General features: G+C 36.1%; 1 protein-coding gene across 2 annotated transcripts in view; it reads right to left on the bottom strand.

Moving 5' to 3' along the window:
• USP25 (ubiquitin specific peptidase 25) overlaps nt 1-22,485 on the bottom strand; it is a 144,992-nt gene that overhangs the window by 111,957 nt on the left and 10,550 nt on the right. For both annotated transcript variants that reach the window (XM_036851646.1, XM_036851647.1), the window contains exons 2-3: nt 4,431-4,508; nt 1,118-1,262 (exon numbers count right to left, since the gene is read on the bottom strand). The gene's annotated coding sequence lies outside the window, so the exon portion shown is untranslated. The remainder of the gene's footprint in view (nt 1-1,117; nt 1,263-4,430; nt 4,509-22,485) is intronic.

Raw genomic sequence — 22,485 nt, 5'->3', positions numbered from 1 at the left:
TTAAATAGCACTGGGTGAATGAGAACTTCCAATCTATTCTGTATTATCACAGTGTAAAGTGAGAGGAGGAAAACAGTAGAAAATGAAGGTAGAGATGTAGATAGGGGCCAAACCACACTTTGTCTTGAACTTGGACACAGCAATTGAGTCTGTCTTACATACATAAAACTTCTCCCATCACCTATTACATGTGTGAGATAGGAGTATCCTAGCTTTGGCTGACATAAGACCATTTTGGGAGCAAAAACACTAAGATTACCTTGAAATTTTGAAATTAAAATATTTTATCAATGAACATTAAACAGCATTTAATGTCAATCAATAGCTATAAACATCTATGTGAATGGGATCTTCCTGGTTTTTTCCTAACTTTGAGAAAGTCTATAAAACAAAATCAAAAATTCTCTTTAAGTACAAGTTAGTAATCAAACTTCTCAAATCCAGAATGCATAGAAATACCTACATTTTATATAATGCAGTTATTACACCATAATGAGATAGAGATAAATGAACATATTTTTCAAAACTCAACTATATAAGCATAAATTATTCATATTATGAAGAAAAATTAGAGTCCCGTGTAAAATTTTCCATATGTATGTATGTGTATATGTGTATTTATTTATTTTGTTATGTTCTAGTAAGCCTTTTTCCAAGATCTTTATTCTGGAGAGGGGTTGGAATTAAGGGAAGGAAAATTCTGTTAAACAGTAAATCTATCAGTAATTAGAAACAATACTTTATCTTCAAAGATAATACTAAGATCTCTACCAACACTTAACATCAATAAAACAAATGACTGTGCCCCATTTAAAATTCTAGAAACTTTTGTTTCTTTAATGAGTAAGACCTTTAGATGTTCCATATTTCAAAACAATGAATACGATATGAAATGTTTTATAAAAGGATATACAACTTAAATATAATCTTTTACTCCTCAACTGAAAACAAACATAGCAACTAATAAAAACATATACGCCTTTCAACTACACCAAAAAGAACCAAAGCTGAAGTCGTTCCTTTTTTGTTCTTCACCTCTGTTTAAACAAAACACAGCTCCAAGAAAAATTTTTCATTACATTCTAATTAAAATATTAAGAAAGAGAAGTAAACTTACTCGTATCTGCTTGGCTTCCCACACTGATGTATCTATCATTGCCAGGTAGCGCTGTTTGGTAGTAAGTTGTCTCCTCCCGCTGAGGGGTCTTGGCATTCTTCGCAGTAAGGAAAGCCACTGCTAGTTCCAAGTTTCCGTTACTATCCTTCAAATATCAAGAACGGAACATCAAATATTTTGGAATAACTCTATACATTCTCATATAATTACGTAATTTTCTCCATAACAACTAATACTAATAGTAAAAATCATTTTCAGATTTAAAATTATTCTATGTGATTCTTAATTTTACAGTATAAATTCACTGTAAACAAAGTAGACTACATAAATAGTAATTCCTTTTTCTATTAATTAAAACTACTAATATAATGTAAAAATCAATTCTATAACTAATTATCCAATCATAACTTACACTCCTAAACAAATGAACAAACTAAAAAATGTTTTCTGGAACTGGCCACATAAAAGGGTGAAAAATAAATATTTAAAATAGTACTTCAGCAAACAAGGACAATAAAAGATATTCCCTTTAGTGTGTATGCTGAATGCCTACCTAGAGGCAAACTAACAAGCAAATATCAAAGACTCATAAGAAGAAAACAGCAAAATGGTCTGAAGCTTGATAGAAAGACACACAGAACTCCTAGGAATACTCAATACTATCAAGAGGAAAATCCTACCCAAATTAAATGTATAAATTGTATGTAGTTCTCATCAAAAGTATACCTGGACACTTTGTTATAAAGCAGAAACTAACACATCATTGTAAAGCAATTATACTCCAATAAAGATGTTAAAAAAAAAAGAAAAAGTATACCTGGACAAAATTATTCTAAAGTTAATTTAGAAGAAAACAGATGCTAAAAAACTAAGAATTTTTGAAATAGCAAAATGAGAAGAGACTTGCCCACTTATCTCTATATTCTCTCCACAGTTAACAATAAATATAACGCTAGCTCTATGACAGCTCACTGAAACCACATTATGAAATCCAGATATTAGTAATGAAGTTATCTTTGTAACAGAAGGCCATAACCCACAATACTACGTAGGCCTTTAGAAGTTTAGCATACACACGAAGCATAATAGGAAGCCAGTGGAAGGTTTTGGACAGAAATGACATGGTATGACTTACACTTTAAAAGGATTACTCTGGCTGTATGCTGGGAATAGACTATAGGAGAGAATGGGTACAAGCAGAGAGTCCAACATTATTTGCTATCATATTAAACGTGGGGAGGGATAAAAGGGTTAAGAACAGGATGATTCCAAGATTTGAGGCCTGAGCAACTGGAAGAATGAAGTCCCCAACCCATCCTAACTCCAATTCTAGCAGCCTTTGAGGAGAGAAAAAAGTAAGAGTGCAGTCTGAAAAGCACCGCTGTTTTAAACTTTGTTATCTGTCACAACCGTTATAAGATTCTTAAATGAATCATCCAAAATATGGGTTTAGCATAGTCTATAGTTAGATAAGTAAACTAGTCGTAAAATAATTGTAATAACAATGGCTAACATTTATTGAACGCTATGTGCCAAGAAATGTGCTAAGGGCTTTCCATATACTCTCTCATACAATAATAATAAACTGAATGCAGCAGGGATCTACACTTACTTTGGAGGTATAAATAAATTCTCAAAATAAAATACAGTAAAAGTGCTAAAATCGATCAATGACATTGCGGCTCCCAAAAGTAGACTCCTTGTCAGTATATTGCTGAGAGAGTCAACTCATTATTAAACATCTTACAAATTTATATTGAGCAACAATTAAGGTTTAAGTACACTGTTTTCCTCCCCAGATACTGGTAACTGAAACAAAAGTTTAAAATAAAAAAAAAAAAAACATGGTCACACAACCTACCTCAAAGGAAATGCAGACAATAATTTAATTTTTTACGTTTATTTAATTTAGCATATACTACGTGTTTCCCAAGTTAAAAAAAAAAAAAAAAAGTGAATTCCCCAAATTTGCCCTGACAAAGTAATGGGTGTAGCCCCACACTCAGTGATACAGAACGGGAAAGGCAATTTCTGAAAATAGACATGGAATGATTTAATCATATTTAGCAGAATAAAGAAAGGACTGGCAATCATCTAAATGTCATAATCATAAAAATTGAGGTACAACACTTTTGCTTCCTCTCCAAATACTTACAGTGGCATCATAACCATGCATTAAAATGCTCCTAACAGTACTGTTTCATCGTTTTCCTGATGGGGAAAAAAGCTGAAGCAAAGCTTCCAGTAAAAGCAGAAATTATGTGAGGCACTGGGATCAGGCAGCTTGGTTTCTGTCCAAGCTCCTGCACATACTATGTGATCTTCAGCAAGTCACTTTAACTTCTCTGTTTCCTTATCTTTTAAAAAGGGGATAAAAATAATACCTACGTCATAGTTATTAGGAGGATGAGTTAGCCACATAAAGTACTTAGAATAGCACTGTAGTGCTTAATAAGTGCTAGTTATTATCACTACAATTATGATGATTATGATTACAATCATCCAAAAGATAAATTATTTCTAGAAACAAATGAAGAACTTTTGGCTCAAAATCAAAAATGATATAATTAATGTTGTCTCTCAGAGCAACTTGCAAAGGACTGAAGCTATGTGTATGCCCATAGCAGCAAAAATGCTGTACTGCTGTTAGCCTTTGGCAGCAATCTATAAATAAACTTAAAATGCAGTTCTAGTTCTTGAACATCTTTCATTCACTTGCTCTCTTTCAATGTGCATATCCATGTGATTTGACTCATCTGGGTGCCACTGTGTGGAAATGAGCATACTTCATAAAATATAACAAAAATCATGCCCTTCATTTAGTGCATAATAAAACAGTTTGATGTTGAATGTTCTTAAGGTGCAATTAATTGAACGTTAGCCAATTTATATTTCTCCTTCTTGGAAGAAAAAAATGTAACTTCTGATACTCTATTAATTTTCTCCCACCTCCTCTTCCTCCTCCTCCTCTACCCCACCCTGCCCCCCACCCCCAATTAAACTCTAAAATCATGTCTCTTGGGTAAAACCAGCCATTAGCACTTGGATTCACTTCCCTCCTTTGTGCATGAAAAGTGTTTCACATGGAGAGGTCTTCTTTCACTCCAAGGTATCTTGGAACATTAGGCTGCTAAAAGCTAACATGCTTGAAGTTGCAGTATGTTATGTTAAGTAAGGTTCTTACTTTATAAAAGTTCTTTCCTATATCTCTACTACTACCCATGGTATAATTAAAAAACTCAAGTTTCAAATATGGTAGGCAGTGGAGATGAGGGTGTACTAGAAACTGTATGTTGCAAAACAGAGGCCATACCTTCAAGGCTTGCTGTAGTATCTGGGCATCATTAATCCCAGTAATTTCTCTCAGCTGGTTCAAAAACGTCTGCTGGTGCTAGAGGAAGGGAAAAACCAAAAGTGTTATCTATGAAATCTGAAAATATACAAGGACAAGAAAATAAATGACCTTTGGGAAAAAAACAGAAAACACAAAATAAACTAGAGTGAAAAACAAAAAAACAATAGAACTTGACAAAGATTGAATAAATTTCATTCTTTTAAGAAGAACGAACCATACTGTGGTAGCCCTTATTCCATTCTCACGTTTTTTTTTTTTTTTTTTCCACACACACACACTGTATTTTATTTTTACAAGAGATAAATAGACTGACACCAAGCATTGTACATGGATGACCACAACAAAAGCAACAATGATTGCAATTACCAAACATGAAACACACTCATACTATGTCATAATATTGACATTCAGTCCAGTAATCCTCCACTGTAACAGCTCCTTTACTTTGCAGTGAAAATTGATTTGTATATTCTTTGCCTCTGAGTCCTTGTGGGATTTTTTTTTTTTTAAATTCAGACAGAAAGTCACAAAAATTATACTCATCCTCATCAGTTCACTCAGTCCCATGTAATTAATTTTTTTTTTCATCTTGATCTTTTGTTAGCACTTTTATGAGTTCATCAGTTTTTCATTAGAGTTCTGAAAATGCTTATTCATTCAGTTCAGCAGTACAGTCAGTTACCAGAAACCTGTACTTGTCAGAGTCTTTTCCATGAATTTCTTGAAGATGAAACCCTTTTATAGGAACATATTTGCAAAATCATCAGAGTACACCCAGAACTGTCTGTAAATGACAAGAGACTTAAAAATGACCATGGTTAAAGATTTGATGAAAGTTCATAATAATGCAGTTGACAAGAAAATTAGTTATTTCTGAGATATACATTTTAAAGTAATAACTAGGATTATTACTTATAACATTATACCAGAACATATAAGATTTTTAGAAATTTCATGTAATGTCTGAAACATTTATATTAACATATTTCCATACATATTTCCACACAAATACAAATATAAGATTTTTAGAAATTTCATGTAATGTCTGAAACATTTATATTAACATATTTCCATACATATTTCCATACAAATACAAATATAAGATTTTTAGAAATTTCATGTAATGTCTGAAACATTTATATTAACATATTTCCATACATATTTCCATACAAATACAAATATAAGATTTTTAGAAATTTCATGTAATGTCTGAAACATTTATATTAACATATTTCCATACAAATAACCCAATGAAAGTTTAGTAGTAGTTGTTTTGTTTGTTTTTTTATACTGCAGGTTCTTATTAGGCATCAGTTTTATACACATCAGTATATACATGTCAATCCCAATCGCCCAATTCAGCACACCACCATCCCCACCTCACCGCAGTTTTCCCCCCTTGGTGTCCATATGTCCATTCTCTACATCTGTGTCTCAACTTCTGCCCTGCAAACTGGCTCATCTGTACCATTTTTCTAGGTTCCGCATACATGCATTAATATACGATATTTGTTTTTCTGACTTACTTCACTCTGTATGACAGTCTCTAGATCCATCCACGTCTCAACAAATGACTCAATTTCGTTCCTTTTTATGGCTGAGTAATATTCCATTGTATATATGTACCACAACTTCTTTATCCATTCGTCTGTTGATGGGCATTTAGGTTGCTTCCATGACCTGGCTATTGTAAATAGTGCTGCAATGAACATTCGGGTGCATGTGTCTTTTTGAATTACGGTTTTCTCTGGGTATATGCCCAGTAGTGGGATTGCTGGGTCATATGGTAATTCTATTTTTAGTTTTTTAAGGAACCTCCATATTGTTCTCCATAGTGGCTGTATCAATTTACATTCCCACCAACAGTGCAAGAGGTTTCCCTTTTCTCCACACCCTCTCCAGCATTTGTTGTTTGTAGATTTTCTGATGATGCCCATTCTAACAGGAGTGAGGTGATACCTCATTGTAGTTTTGATTTGCATTTCTCTAATAATTAGTGATGTTGAGCATCTTTTCATGTGCTTCGTGGCCGTCTGTATGTCTTCTTTGGAGAAATGTCTATTTAGGTCTTCTGCCCATTTTTGGATTGGGGTGTTTGTTTCTTTGATATGGAGCTGAATGAGCTGTTTATATATTTTGAGAGATTAATCTTTGTCCGTTGATTCATTTGCAAATATTTTCTCCCATTCTGAGGGTTGTCTTTTGTCTTGTTTATGGTTTCCTTTGCTGTGCAAAAGCTTTGAAGTTTCATTAGGTTCCCACTTGTTTATTTTTGTTTTTATTTCCATTACTCTAGGAGGTGGATCAAAAAAGATCTTGCTGTGATTATGTCAAAGAGTGTTCTTCCTATGTTTTCCTCGAAGAGTTATAGTGTCCAGTACTTATATTTAGGTCTCTAATCCATTTTGAGTTTATTTTTGTGTATGGTGTAGGGGGAGTATTCTAATTTCATTCTTTTACATGTAGCTGTCCAGTTTTCCCAGCACCACTTATTGAAGAGACTGTCTTTTCTCCATTGTATATCTTTGCCCCTTTGTCATAGATTAGATTGACATAGGTGCGTGGGTTAATCTCTGGGCTTTCTATCTTGTTCCATGTTCTATGTTTCTGTTTTGTGCCAGTACCATACTGTCTTGATTACGTAGCTGCTTTTGTAGTATAGTCTGAAGTCAGGGAGTCGGATTCCTCCAGCTCCATTTTTTTGCCTCAAGACTGCTTTGGCTATTCGGGGTCTTTTGTGTCTCCATACAAATTTTAAGATGATTTTTTCTAGCTCCGTAAAAAATGCATTGGTAATTTGATAGGGATTGCATTGAATTGTAGATTGCTTGGGTAGTATACCTCATTTTCACACAATGTTGATTCTTCCAATCCAAGAACATGGTATATCTCTCCATCTGTTTGGTATCATCTTTAATTTCTCTTTCATCAGTGTCTTATAGTTTTCTGCATTACAGGTCTTTCGTCTCCTAGGTAGGTTTTATTCCTAGGTATTTTATTCTTTTGTTGCAGTGGTAAATGGGAGTGTTTCTCCATAATTTCTCTTTCAGATTTTCACTCATAGTGTATAGGATGCAAGGGATTTCTGTGCATTAATTTTGATCCTGCAACTTTAACCATATTCATTAATTAGCTATAGCAGTTTTCTGGTGGCATTTTTAGGATTCTCTATGTATAGTATCATGTCATCCGCAAACAGTGACAGTTTTACTTTCTTCTTTTCCATTTGTATTCCTTTTATTTTCTGTTTCTTCTCTGATTGCCGTGGCTAGGACTTCCAAAACTATGTTGAATAATAGTGGTGAGAGTGGACATCCTTGTCTCGTTCCTGATCTTAGAGGAAATGCTTTTCAGTTTTTTGCACCATTGAGAATTGATGTTTGCTGTGGGTTTTTCATATATGGCCTTATTATGTTGAGGTAGTTTCCCTCTATGCCCACTTTCTGGAGCGTTTTTATCATAAATGGGTGTTGATTTTGTCAAAAGCTTTTTCTGCATCTATTGAGATGATCATATGGTATTTTATTCTTCAATTTGTTAATATGGTGTATCACATTGATTGATTTGCGTATATTGAAGAATCCTTGCATCCCTGGGATAAATCCCACTTGATCGTGGTGTATGATCCTTTTAATGTGTTGCTGATTCTGTTTGCTAGTATTTGTTGAGGGATTTTTGCATCTATATTCATCAGTGATATTGGTCTGTAATTTCTTTTTTGTATGTCTTTGTCTGGTTTTGGTATCAGGGTGATGTGTGGCCTCATAGAATGAGTTTGGGGAGTGTTCCTTCCTCTGTGCAATTTTTTGGAAGAGTTTGAGAAGGATGGGTGTTAGCTCTTCTCTAAATGTTTGATAGAATTCACCTGTGAAGCCATCTGGTCCTGGACTTTTGTTTGTTGGAAGATTTTAAATCACAGTTTCAATTTCATACTTGTGATTGGTCTGTTTCATATTTGTTTCTTCTCTTCCTGATTCAGTCTGGGAAGGTTATACCTTTCTAAGAATTTGTCCATTTCTTCCAGGTTGTCCATTTTATTGGCATAAAGTTGCTTGTAGTAGTCTCTTAGGATGCTTTGCATTTCTGCGGTGTCTGTTGTAACTTCTCCTTTTTCATTTCTGATTTTATTGATTTGAGTCCTCTCCCTCTTTTTCTTGATGAGTCTGGCTAATGGCTTATCAATTTTGTTTATCTTCTCAAAGAACCAACTTTTAGTTTTATTGATCTTTGCTATTGTTTTCTTTGTTTCTATTTCATTTATTTCTGCTCTGATCTTTATGATTTCTTTCTTTCTGCTAACTTTGGGTTTTGTTTGTTCTTCTTCCTCTAGTTTCTTTAGGTGTAAGGTTAGATTGTTTACTTGAGATTTTTCTTGTTTCTTTAGGTAGGCTTGTATAGCTATAAACTTCCCTCTTAGAACCGCTTTTGCTGCATCCCATAGGTTTTGGGTCGTCGTGTTTTCATTGTCATTTGTCTCTAGGTATTTTTTTATTTCCTCTTTGATTTCTTCAGTGATCTCTTGGTTATTTAGTAATGTATTGTTTAGCCTCCACGTGTTTGTCCTTTTTACGTTTTTTTCCCTGTAATTCATTTCTAATCTCATAGCGTTGTGGTCAGAAAAGATGCTTGATATGATTTCAATTTTCTTAAATTTACTGAGGCTTGATTTGTGACCCAAGATGTGATCTATCCTGGAGAATGTTCCGTGCGCACTTGAGAAGAACGTGTAATCTGCTGTTTTTGGATGGAATGTCCTATATATATCAATTAAATCTATCTGGTCTATTGTGTCATTTAAAGCTTCTGTTTCCTTATTTATTTTCATTTTGGATGATCTGTCCATTGGTGTAAGTGAGGTGTTAAAGTCCCCCACTATTATTGTGTTACTGTCGATTTCCTCTTTTATAGCTGTTAGCAGTTGCCTTATGTATTGAGGTGCTCCTATGTTGGGTGCATATATATTTATAATTGTTATATCTTCTTCTTGGATTGATCCCTGGATCATTATGTAGTGTCCTTCCTTGTCTCTTGTAACATTCTTTATTTTAAAGTCTATTTTATCTGATATGAGTATAGCTACTCCAGCTTTCTTTTGATTTCCATTTGCATGGAATATCTTTTTCCATCCCCTCACTTTCAGTCTGTATGTGTCCCTAGGTCTAAAGTGGGTCTCTTGTAGACAGCATATATATGGGTCTTGTTTTTGTATCCATTCAGCCAGTCTATGTCTTTTGGTTGGGGCATTTAATCCATTCACGTTTAAGGTAATTATCGATATGTATGTTCCTATGACCATTTTCTTAATTGTTTTGGGTTTGTTTTTGTAGGTCCTTTTCTTCTCTTGTGTTTCCCACTTAGAGAAGTTCCTTTAGCATTTGTTGTAGAGCTGGTTTGGTGGTGCTGAATTCTCTTAGCTTTTGCTTGTCTGCGAAGCTTTTGATTTCTCCATCAAATCTAAATGAGATCCTTGCCGGGTAGAGTAATCTTGGTTGTAGGTTCTTCCCTTTCATCACTTTCAGTATATCATGCCACTCCCTTCTGGCTTGTAGAGTTTCTGCTGAGAAATCAGCTGTTAACCTTATGGGAGTTCCCTTGTATGTTATTTGTCGTTTTTCCCTTGCTGCTTTCAATAATTTTTCTTTGTCTTTAATTTTTGCCACTTTGATTACTATGTGTCTCGGCGTGTTTCTCCTTGGGTTTATTCTGTATGGGACTCTCTGCGCTTCCTGGACTTGGGTGGCTATTTCCTTTCCCATGTTAGGGAAGTTTTCGACTATAATCTCTTCAAATATTTTCTCTGGTCCTTTCTCTCTCTCTTCTCCTTCTGGGACCCCTATAATGCGAATGTTGTTGCGTTTAATGTTGTCCCAGAGGTCTCTTAGGCTGTCTTCATTTCTTTTCATTCTTTTTTCTTTAGTCTGTTCCGCAGCAGTGAATTCCACCATTCTGTCTTCCAGGTCACTTATCCGTTCTTCTGCCTCAGTTATTCTGCTATTGATTCCTTCTAGTGTAGTTTTCATTTCAGTTATTGTATTGGTCATCTCTGTTTGTTTGTTCTTTAATTCTTCTAGGTCTTTGTTAATCATTTCTTGCATCTTCTCAATCTTTGCCTCCATTCTTATTCCGAGGTCCTGGATCATCTTCACTATCATTATTCTGAATTCTTTTTCTGGAAGGTTGCCTATCTCCACTTCATTTAGTTGTTTTTCTGGGGTTTTTTCTTGTTCCTTCATCTGGTACATAGCCCTCTGCCTTTTCATCTTCTCTATCTTTCTGTAACTCCATTCTCACGTTTCTAAAAGCCCATTCTTCACTGACTAATTTATGCCTCCCAACAAGAAAAGGAGTGATCTGCCTGATGGCTAAACTTAAGAAGAACTAAGGAAAACAGGTATTCATTGGGCTACTTTAACTAGGGGATGAGACCACAAAATGAAATCCAGGCAGCCCTATTAATCGCTCTCTCTACCTAAAGTCAGCCAGCATTGAGGCACCTAGGATGTTTGGAAAAAACATGCCTTTGGCAGGCCAAGCACTAGGTGGATATATTACACCAGGGGGAATTCTACCCTATTCAAGGAAAAAAAGGATCATCTCATTTTCCAATCTGTCATAAAAGATCCCAAATAAAATTGATCACTTGCCCCCATTTGCTTTAAATCTGTTTATACTCTATTGATCTATATAATCGACTATACTCTACTGGAGAGAAAAAGAGGTAGGATAAGATTCTACTACCAAAACCCTTCCCCTAAACTTCCCTAATTAAGAACCATGCTCCTCTCTACATCTCTGCATTTCTTAAAACAAGTCCCCCAAAACTGTAAGATGGCACCATGAAATAAAGAAAGCTCAATGGATATGACATGGAAAACAAGTCACCACTAGAAAAAAAGGATCTGCTGAAATCTTCTGTCTTCCCCCTAAACATTCGTATGTGACAGTCACTAAATGTCACTCAATGTTTCCTCCTCCAGCATCCTGTCCAAATTCTAGGTAGGGTAAAGGGCAAAGGACAAAGGGTGTCTGCTAAATGACTCTGCATTCTTTAATTTGTAAAGGTATTTACAAATACCTTTGATATAGATGAACCTAGAAGCACAGTTTGATTTAAGCAAACTGTATATTTTTAAACAGCAAATATATAATCTATATAGAAGTTAATCTTTACAAAATCATATTAAGCTAAAGTGGTAAAATACAAAATTTTGTGTGTATATGTTAATGAGTACAAGGTAAGATGTAAAAAAGAATGTAAAACCCAGAAAAGTTTACAGAGCCTGCATTGTAGTAGACTCCCAATTCTTCTGCCATCTCTGTACCCACACCCTTTACCACTTCTCACTTCCTCTCACTAGAAACACGATATATTTCCTTGTTGTACTGATGATAGGCTTGGCCATGTGACAAGCTTTCATCAATGGCATATTAGCAAACAGCATGCAAGCAGACATGAAATGTGCTCACATGGTTGGGCTTGCCCTCTTGAACTTCTGCAACTTCATCAAGAACATAAGCTGGGTAGCCCACTTGTTCCAGAAGAATGAGGTATGTGTTGCCCCAGAAAAATGGGGCACGTGAGAAGAGCCACCCCAACCAACCAATCTGAACACGATGACAATATTTTGGTATGCCACTAACTTTTGGTGCGGTCTGTTACACTGATAGTTGACTGCTAGAGAGTACTATAAGAATACTGAGTATTTTATGAAGAGAAACAACGTCTAAAACTTTTTTTAATTAATTAATTAATTAATTAATCTATCTATCTTTGGCTGTGTTGGGTCCTCGTTGCTGCACGCGGGCTTTCTCTAGTTGCAGCGAGTGGGGGCTACTCTTCATTGTGTTGCGTGGACTTCTCATTGCGGTGGCTTCTCTTGTTGCAGAGCACGGGCTGTAGGCACATGGGCTTCAGTAGTTGTAGCACAAGGGCTCAGCAGTTGTGGCTCACGGGCTCTAGAGCGCAGGCTCAGCAGTTGTGGTGCACAGGCTTAGTTGCTCTGTGGCAATGTGGGATCTTCCCAGACGAGGGCTCGAACCCGTGTCCACTGCATTGGCAGGCGGATTCTTTTTTTTTTTTTTTTTAAACATCTTTATTGAAGTATAATTGCTTTACAATGGTGTGTTAGTTTCTGCTTTATAACAGAGTGAATCAGTTATACATATACATATGTTCCCGTATCTCTTCCCTCTTGCATCTCCCTCCCTCCCACCCTCCCCATCCCACCCCATCCCACCCCTCTAGGTGGTCACAAAGCACCAAGCTGATCTCCCTGTGCTATGCGGCTGCTTCCCACTAGCTATCTATTTTACATTTGGTAGTGTATATATGTCCATGACACTCTCTCACCCTGTCCCATCTCACCCCTCCCCCTCCCCATATCCTCAAGTCCATTCTCTAGTAGGTCTGTGTCTTTATTCCCGTCTTGCCACTAGGTTCTTCATGGCTTTTTTTTCCCTTAGATTCCGTATATATGTGTTAGCATACTGTATTTGTTTTTCTCTTTCTGACTTACTTCACTCTGTATGACAGACTCTAACTCCATCCACCTCATTACAAATACCTCCATTTCATTTCTTTTTACGGCTGAGTAATATTCCATTGTATATATGTGCCACATCTTCTTTATCCATTCATCTGTCGATGGACATTTAGGTTGCTTCCATGTCCTGGCTATTGTAAATAGAGCTGCAATGAACATTTTGGTACATGACTCTTTTTGAACTATGGTTTTCTCAGGGTATATGCCCAGTAGTGGGATTGCTGGGTCGTATGGTAGTTCTATTTGTAGTTTTTTAAGGAACCTCCATACTGTTCTCCATAGTGGCTGTATCAGTTTACATTCCCACAAACAGTGCAAGAGTGTTCCCTTTCCTCCACACCCTCTCCAGCATTTATTGTTTCTAGATTTTTTGATGATGGCCATTCTGACTGGTGTGAGATGGTATCTCGTTGTAGTTTTGATTTGCATTTCTCTAATGATTAATGATGTTGAGCATTCTTTCATGTGTCTGTTGGCAATCTGTATATCTTCTTTGGAGAAATGTCTATTTAGGTCTTCTGCCCATTTTTGGATTGGGTTGTTCGTTTTTTTGTTATTGAGCTGCATGAGCTGCTTGTAAATCTTGGAGATTAATCCTTTGTCAGTTGCTTCATTTGCAAATATTTTCTCCCATTCTGATGGTTGTCTTTTGGTCTTGTTTATGGTTTCCTTTGCTGTGCAAAAGCTTTTAAGTTTCATTAGGTCCCATTTGTTTATTTGTGTTCTTATTTCCATTTCTCTAGGAGCTGGGTCAAAAAGAATCTTGCTGTCTTGTATGTCATAGAGTGTTCTGCCTATGTTTTCCTCTAAGAGTTTGATAGTGTCTGGCCTTACACTTAGGTCTGTAATCCCAGCTAAGAGGGAAGTTTATAGCAATACAAGCCTACCTCAAGAAACAGGAAACATCTCGAATAAACAACCTAACCTTGCACCTAAAGCAATCAGAGAAAGAAGAACAAAAAAACCCCAAAGCTAGCAGAAGGAAAGAAATCATAAAGATCAGGTCAGAAATAAATGAAAAAGAAATGAAGGAAACAATAGCAAAAATCAATGAAACTAAAAGCTGGTTCTTTGAAAAGATAAACAAAATTGATAAACCATTAGCCAGACTCATCAAGAGAAAAAGGGAGAAGACTCAAATCAATAGAATTAGAAATGAAAAAGGAGAAGTAACCACTGACACTGCAGAAATACAAACGATCATGAGAGATTACTACAAGCAACTCTATGCCAATAAAATGGACAACCTGGAAGAAATGGACAGATTCTTAGAAATGCACAAACTGCCGAGACTGAACCAGGAAGAAATAGAAAATATGAACAGACCAATCACAAGCACTGAAATTGAAACTGTGATTAAAAATCTTCCACCAAACAAAAGCCCAGGACCAGATGACTTCACAGGCGAATTCTATCAAACATTTAGAGAAGAGCTAACACCTATCCTTCTCAAACTCTTCCAAAATATTGCAGAGGGAGGAACACTCCCAAACTCATTCTACGAGGCCACCATCACCCTGATACCAAAACCAGACAAAGATGTCACAAAGAAAGAAAACTACAGGCCAATATCACTGATGAACATAGATGCAAAAATCCTCAACAAAATACTAGCAAACAGAATCCAACAGCACATTAAAAGGATCATACACCATGATCAAGTGGGGTTTATCCCAGGAATGCAAGGATTCTTCAATATACGCAAATCAATCAACGTGATACATCATATTAACAAATTGAAGGAGAAAAACCGTATGATCATCTCAATAGATGCAGAGAAAGCTTTCAACAAAATTCAACACCCATTTATGATAAAAACCCTGCAGAAAGTAGGCATAGAGGGAACTTTCCTCAACATAATAAAGGCCATATATGACAAACCCACAGCCAACATTGTCCTCAATGGTGAAAAACTGAAACCATTTCCACTAAGATCAGGAACAAGACAAGGTTGCCCACTCTCACCACTATTATTCAACATAGTTTTGGAAGTGTTAGCCACAGCAATCAGAGAAGAAAAAGAAATAAAAGGAATCCAAATCGGAAAAGAAGAAGTAAAGCTGTCACTGTTTGCAGATGACATGATACTATATATAGAGAATCCTAAAGATGCTACCAGAAAACTACTAGAGCTAATCAATGAATTTGGTAAAGTAGCAGGATACAAAATTAATGCACAGAAATCTCTTGCATTTCTGTACACTAATGACGAAAAATCTGAAAGTGAAATTAAGAAAACACTACTGTTTACCATTGCAACAAAAAGAATAAAATATCTAGGAATAAACCTACCTAAGGAGACAAAAGACCTGTATGCAGAAAATTATAAGACACTGATGAAAGAAATTAAAGATGACACAAATAGATGGAGAGATATACCATGTTCTTGGATTGGAAGAATCAACATTGTGAAAATGACTCTACTACCCAAAGCAATCTACAGATTCAATGCAATCCCTATCAAACTACCACTGGCATTTTTCACAGAACTAGAACAAAAAATTTCACAATTTGTATGGAAACACAGAAGACCCCGAATAGCCAAAGCAATCTTGAGAACGAAAAATGGAGCTGGGGGAATCAGGCTCCCTGACTTCAGACTATATTACAAAGCTACAGTAATCAAGACAGTTTGGTACTGGCACAAAAACAGAAATATAGATCAATGGAACAGGATAGAAAGCCCAGAGATAAACCCACGCACATATGGTCACCTTATCTTTGATAAAGGAGGCAAGCATATACAGTGGAGAAAAGACAGCCTCTTCAATAAGTGGTGCTGGGAAAATTGGACAGATACATGTAAAAGTATGAAATTAGAACACTCCCTGACACCATGCACAAAAATAAACTCAAAATGGATTAAAGACCTAAGTGTAAGGCCAGGCAGGCGGATTCTTAACCACTGCTCCGCCAGGAAAGTCCTAAGACTTTGTTTTCACTTAGTATTTTGTTCATCTTTCACAATAATGTCAGCTAAATATCCTAATAAAATAATTCAGGTGCATGGTTCTTCAGCTCATGAATTTTGACTGAAAAATGAAACAATAAAGAGAAAAGGATCAGGGTGGGGGTGGGGAAGAAGGCAGAGTGGGAAGGAGAAAAAGTAAATGTATTTTCTTAACTAAGTTAGCAAGAAACGGGACCGAGATCTAAAGAGGTGAACTATGAGAAAAATTCTAAGTTTATGGAAGAAAAGCCAACTCATTTGTCAAGTTTTCCCCTTTGTTATTGGCATCTTCCAGCTGTGCTTTTCCTGTCTTTGAAAATTTGCACCTTCATTTCCTACAATTATATGTTTTTGTGTTTTTGTTGCTATTATTTCTGTTGTGATTAAGACCCTGGTCTTCTTTCAAGGTTTGCACCTTCTTATTTACCAAACTTCTGGTCTGATACACCCTGATCCTCAACTAAAAATGTCCTGCATATGGTTCTCTCCTCCTTGACTAGCGATTTTGGATCCAAGGTGGATCTAACCCACTATCATTTCTAGAATTCCTTTTCTGAGCTCTGAGTTCTTCCTTGTATGGATTTCTTATCTACTACAGTATAAGGAGGTGGGTGCAACCTGTTCACACTGCTGGACCAAGAAGAGCAAGACACAATGTTCAAAGAGATTCAATGGCTTGCAAACACCACAAAAATCAATAAGCAAACAAACCAAGACTATCTACAGGCCTTCAGATTCCTTCCTCGATGTAATTTTTACTGAGTGATGACATCCTTAAGTGTCTACTACATGCAAAATCCAGTACTATGCACTTCAGGGAGAAGAAGGCATCAGTAATTTCAATATAAAGTTAAGGATCAGAGTGTTTCACAGAAATTCCTTCGCCCCCACCTCCGTTGATCCTACGTAATGCTGGGTCTGTTTTAAATCTGTTTAAGTAAGACTACAGCATATTTAACGTTGGTATAACTTCTTGAGAATGCAAAAAAGGATCACTGGCTTAAGCCCAAAAAAGAAGACAAGCATTTATTATGCTCTTGCTGTGTGCCAGACTGTTTTAAGTGCTTCCGGTGTATAATCTCATTTAATACATGTGCACGTGCACACACATAAACCCTCTAGAAAGTTACTCTCATTTTATAACTAATAGAATATTTAAGAGACTAATAAGTACAGAGACAGAAATGACTGACTAATTTTTCAACTTCCACAGCCCATGTCTCTTCCACATTTTCTCTATGGTATCTGATTCTGCAGATTAAAGATTCAGTGAAAAATGAAAACTCAGCCCAAAAATCCATTACTATGCTGACATAAAATACTTAGATAATGGTACAAAAAAACTGGAGCACTGATGACCACAAGGCAGGAAAGCTTTCTGTGTTAAGGGGTGAGTGACTCTTAAGTCAGTCCTTGGTTCCTTTGACTGAATTTCTAAATATAAATAAAACTTGGTTTAGTGCAAAAGAAAGAAAGACAAAGGTTTCCATCTTCAGGGGAAAAAACGGTAACTCTTAGAATAACCTCTAAAAAAACCTCAAAATTTCTAAGAAAAGAAGAAAAAAACCCAATTTGATAGAAAATCCCGAAGTATTCATAAGCTTCAGAATCACATGCCCTAAACTTCAGAATCAGCATTGCTAGGCACCAAATGGTAAACATTTCAAAGTTACCTATCAATGAAAGGACTAACTATACTACTGCCTTTAAGGTACATAACCATACATATATCTAGTTTTACAAATACCTTCTGCATCTACCTAATTAACACTGAACTGCCTTACTTCATGTTATCTCTTACCGTAACAAAAAGTTCCCAAACTTCATTGACAGATAATTTCAAGTACATAATATATCCTTCAAGTACATCTTTGTAAGACCCAAACCTGCCTCTAACCAGATATATAAGAAAAAAAAAAAAAACTTCATTTCATTAGTCTTGCTTTTTATTTTTATCCGTAATTTTAAGGAGGACAACATGATGACCTTTCATTTCCCTTCATATGTAATAATCTATGACCTCTCTGAGGAATTTTCCTACAGTACAACCCTTCTCATGGCTTAAAGGACCCTTTGCATGCCCCAGCTATCTCTAGCTTCACCCTGCACTACTTTCCCCTTCTTCCTCTTCCCTCTTTCATCAGGGTCTACAAAATACTATTCAACTTCCTAATTCAAAGGTCTAACCTTTCTGTTAAGGTTAGAGGTTCCCCTGACACCACAGATTGTAATAACATACTATGTTAATCACCAGACTCTAAATCGAAGAGAGCACAAGACTGTCTATTTCGCTCATCACTGTGTTCCTGGTAACTAACTAGTACAGTGTCTGGCACACGATAGGAACTCAATAAATATTGACTGAATAAATGAATATAGCAGAGTTTGCAGAGGTGAACTGGAGTAAGTCAGATCACAGGGCTTGAACTCATCCACAGGAAGGAGGTACAAACTAATTACTGGAGATGGGAACGAGAAGCATGCGTAAATCATGCCACTTAGCAAATTTTCTACACTTTCCTACATTGCACCTAGAAGTTCACAGAACACTTTATAACCTAGTTCTGGTCCTGTCAATCCTGCCTGAAGGAGAGTGTACAGTACAATATTGTTCAAATTCCCAACTGCAAATAATTTACATATTAATCTCAAGAATAGTTGGGGTATCCTGTATTTTCTACTGCCACAGAGTTAAGGTTTATCTCAGTCTTGCTGGGTTAACAGCACTTTATTTTTTATTTATTAAAATAAATTAATCACATACCTCTACGGATGTATAAATCTAAAAGTATGCTTTTTTATTTTTCACTATTTACATTTAGCCTTAGAAATGCTAGAAATTCTGAATTTAGTCTTTTCCCACCTTTTTATAGAATTCAGAGCTACAATCTTTTTTTTTTTTAATTAATTAATTAATTAATTTATTTATGTCTGTGTTGGGTCTTTGTTTCTGTGCGAGGGCTTTCTCTAGTTGCGGCAAGTGGGGGCCACTCTTCATCGCGGTGTGCAGGCCTCTCACTATCGCGCCCTCTCTTGTTGTGGAGCACAGGCTCCAGACGCGCAGGCTCAGCAATTGTGGCTCACGGGCCTAGCCGCTCCGCGGCATGTGGGATCTTCCCATACCAGGGCTCGAACCCGTGTCCCCTGCATTGGCAGGCAGGTTCCCAACCACTGCGCCACCAGGGAAGCCCCAGAGCTACAATCTTAAGCATTATGTAATGCCCCCCCCAAAAAAATAAGAAGAAAGTGAAGAAATGAGATACTTTGTTCGCCCTCAATAAATGTTTGTTTCCATGCTTCCTCACCTAAGAGTTCATACCCTTACCTTCCACTCCAGCCCTTCAACCAATCTAACATCTGCATGATGTCCATGCCCCTAATAGAATCTTCCATCCCTATTAACTGGCAGATATAAGACATGCATCAGAAGTAGAAACTCTAAACACAATTTTCCCCAAATATACTGTTACACAGCGCTATAAGCTAAGTTCACACAAAGTTAAATACATATCTTGGCCAAATAAGAACCTAATACCATGAAACATGGTTTCTATGGCAATATGCATTTAGAGGTCCAAAAATCCAACTTGCAAAATCTTTTGGAACTGTGTTTTTAAATTAGAATGCCTATATTATGGAAAATGTGGGTAAACAAAACTTTTGTGAATCAAATCATATCCTTGAACTGCTATGTTTTCAGTTTAAATAAAGTATATATTTAACTTGTTTTTGATGCTAATGATCTGGCTGATTCCTAATATACCTGTCTAAGATATATAAAATCTTTGTGTCTGATTAAATCTTTATGTGTCTCTTGGTTTCTGTACTTAAATTTTCATAATTAACTTTCAGTCCAAAAATAAAATCCCTTATACTAATAAAACAAAATAAGCATGCTCTACGTAGAACTTTCAGACTAGAATACTACATAATTCCTAGCAGCTATATGTGTCACAAACAATTCCTTAAAGCAAACACAGTATTTGGTCACACTAATTACATTCATAATACATCCTACTGACTATTAGGAACTCCATTCTTCTAGATATAATGTTAGGTTTAATAAAGCTTTCTTTGCCAGACCCATAAAAGAGCCCTTTGCAGAAGCCTTCAGCCTCCAGCACCTCAGCAAACTTGTCTTCCATCCAGTGGGCTTCAATCACAACCTCTCCAATAAGAACTGAATCTCAGTCTTGGAGCTTGGTAAGACCTCTCCCAAATGTATTCCTTCCTTTATTCTTTAGAGTTCTCTTTGCACTTTAGCAGTCAATCATCTATTACTAGTCAATACTTCTTTGTATTAAGCTTTCCCTGTTCAAATTACTGTGTAGTTTCTGTGTCCTAACTGGACTCTTACTCATACAACTTCCTTAAAAGCAATTTTTGTATTCTAATAATACGTTAATGATGCAATTCTGTACTTTTAAGAGAATAAGTCTCAAAAACAATAGGAAGAGGAAAATTAACCATAAATGGTAAGTGCTATCCAAGAACCACCGCTTATTGAGCACTTATTAAAAGTGTATAAGGCACCAGAGATTTCATTATGTGGGCAAGATCAATTAAATCATTGGCCATTGGTGACTGAGCTCAATCTCTAGTCCCTCTCTCCTCCTTGAACTGGGGAGTGGGCTGAAAGTTCTAACTCGCTAATCATAGTGGTTGGTTTTTCTGAGGCACAGCCCCCATCCTGAAACTATCTAGTCCCCCAACCAGGAGTTATCTCATTAGCATACAAAAGACAGTAAATTTCTGTGGCAGAAACCAGGGGAAAAGACTAAATATTTACTTTTTATTTTACCACACCTAGCCTCGTACAGCTACTTGTAGATAACAGAAGGCACCAAATTGTTTTGTTTCTTTGTCCTTGCTCATGGACTTCTCTTCGTTTAGAATGCTACCTTCAATCTCCCCATACATCTTCAACATTACCTCCTCTATGAGGCCTTTCCTGTTCTTAGATCCTCTCCTTGGTCCTACCAATATATCCTGTATATACTTCACTTAACTTCTAATATAATATATGCATTTCTGGCTCCCACCCACCAAACTATAAGCTTTTTTATAGTGTATTATTTATTTCTCTATCTGCTTAAGACAAAGAAGAAATGAATGGATGGACATGATAATGAGAGTCGACTGGGTATCTAGGCAGAAATGTATAACAGGAATTGAAAACCTGAAACAAGAGTTTATGTGAGGGTGAAAATTTTATTTTGAAAATACAAACTTGGTAGTAGTGAACATATATGACTGAGAAACTACATAATCTCTCAAAGCTTGCAAAGAAAAAAGCAGAAAATCGAAGACTAAACCTTGAAAAACTCCTACAGTTAAGCAGACACACAGTATATGGTATTAACAGCCGAATTTTACCATGCTGTATTGCCCAAATGTAAATAGTTTAAATATATGTACTGATAGTACACAGCAAAAGCTGACAAGCTTACAAAAATCTTGCCCATAGCTAGGCCTACTTGCTACTGTCTTCTTACCCATCAATTCTCAACTTCTTTGTGTTTGTAGAACTTGTTCAAATATTAAATATTTTTGGCAGCATACTTGAAAAGGTTTAAAACTTTCACCACAACAAAATTCAACAACTCCTAAAGGAAGTGGTAATAATTACAACACAATTATTATTCCAGTACAACAGTACTGTCGCATGGTATCTGCAAAAGGAGTTATCACACTGCACAGTAGTATCTCACCCTCTTGATTATCCAGGCACTAAGACATGCTCACAGGCAAAATATTGACAAGTTCCAATACATAATAGTTATATGGCACTAACTTAAAAGTAAGCTATAATTGTTACCTCTTATTCACAGCAAGTGTATTCCACTCTACACTAAATCACAAAACCTGTTCAGTTCAACATTCTGCTTAAGAGATACTAGAATAATTACAATACATTTACTAAGCTATAGCAAAAAAAACAGTTTTAAACTATGATCATACTTGGCGGCACATCTCTGAAGATGTGACAACAAAAAGGCTGAGAACACTACTCTTAAGACAAAGGCTATCAAATAAGTACCAGGGTCACAGATGGAATGTGGATGACAACAGCAATAAAATCTACTCCGAATGTTAATAAAGATATTTTACAAGAATATCCTGATATACATATATTACTTTCCTTGGCTGAAGCTGCAACTGCCAAGTTAGCTTCTGTAAAACACTACCATCTGTCAAATTAAGCTAACCTTGTTATTCTGGTTTTTAAATTTTGGTTACATCTGAGTTAACAGTTGGTTTTTGGTTTTAGTGCATAAAAGCTACACAATAGAACATAATAAATGTATGTCTATTTTATATTTATGCAAGCTTCAGTAAAACTATAATAAAAATACTTTAGTTCAAGAAAGAGTTCCAGAAACCTCCTTTCTTGTCTTCCTTTAAAACAGTCCTAACTCAAGGATAAAAAAATACTGCCATCAAGTGGAGTATTAATGGGAAGGAGAAACTTTTCAATAAAGCTGCTGGTTCTCCAGATGAGAAAAATCAACTCGGACAC

The sequence above is a fragment of the Balaenoptera musculus genome, chromosome 4 (assembly GCF_009873245.2).
Source record: "Balaenoptera musculus isolate JJ_BM4_2016_0621 chromosome 4, mBalMus1.pri.v3, whole genome shotgun sequence".
Taxonomy (NCBI): Eukaryota; Metazoa; Chordata; class Mammalia; order Artiodactyla; family Balaenopteridae; genus Balaenoptera; species Balaenoptera musculus.
Note: the sequence above shows the minus strand (reverse complement) of the source record. Positions and strands in the feature narration are given on the sequence as shown.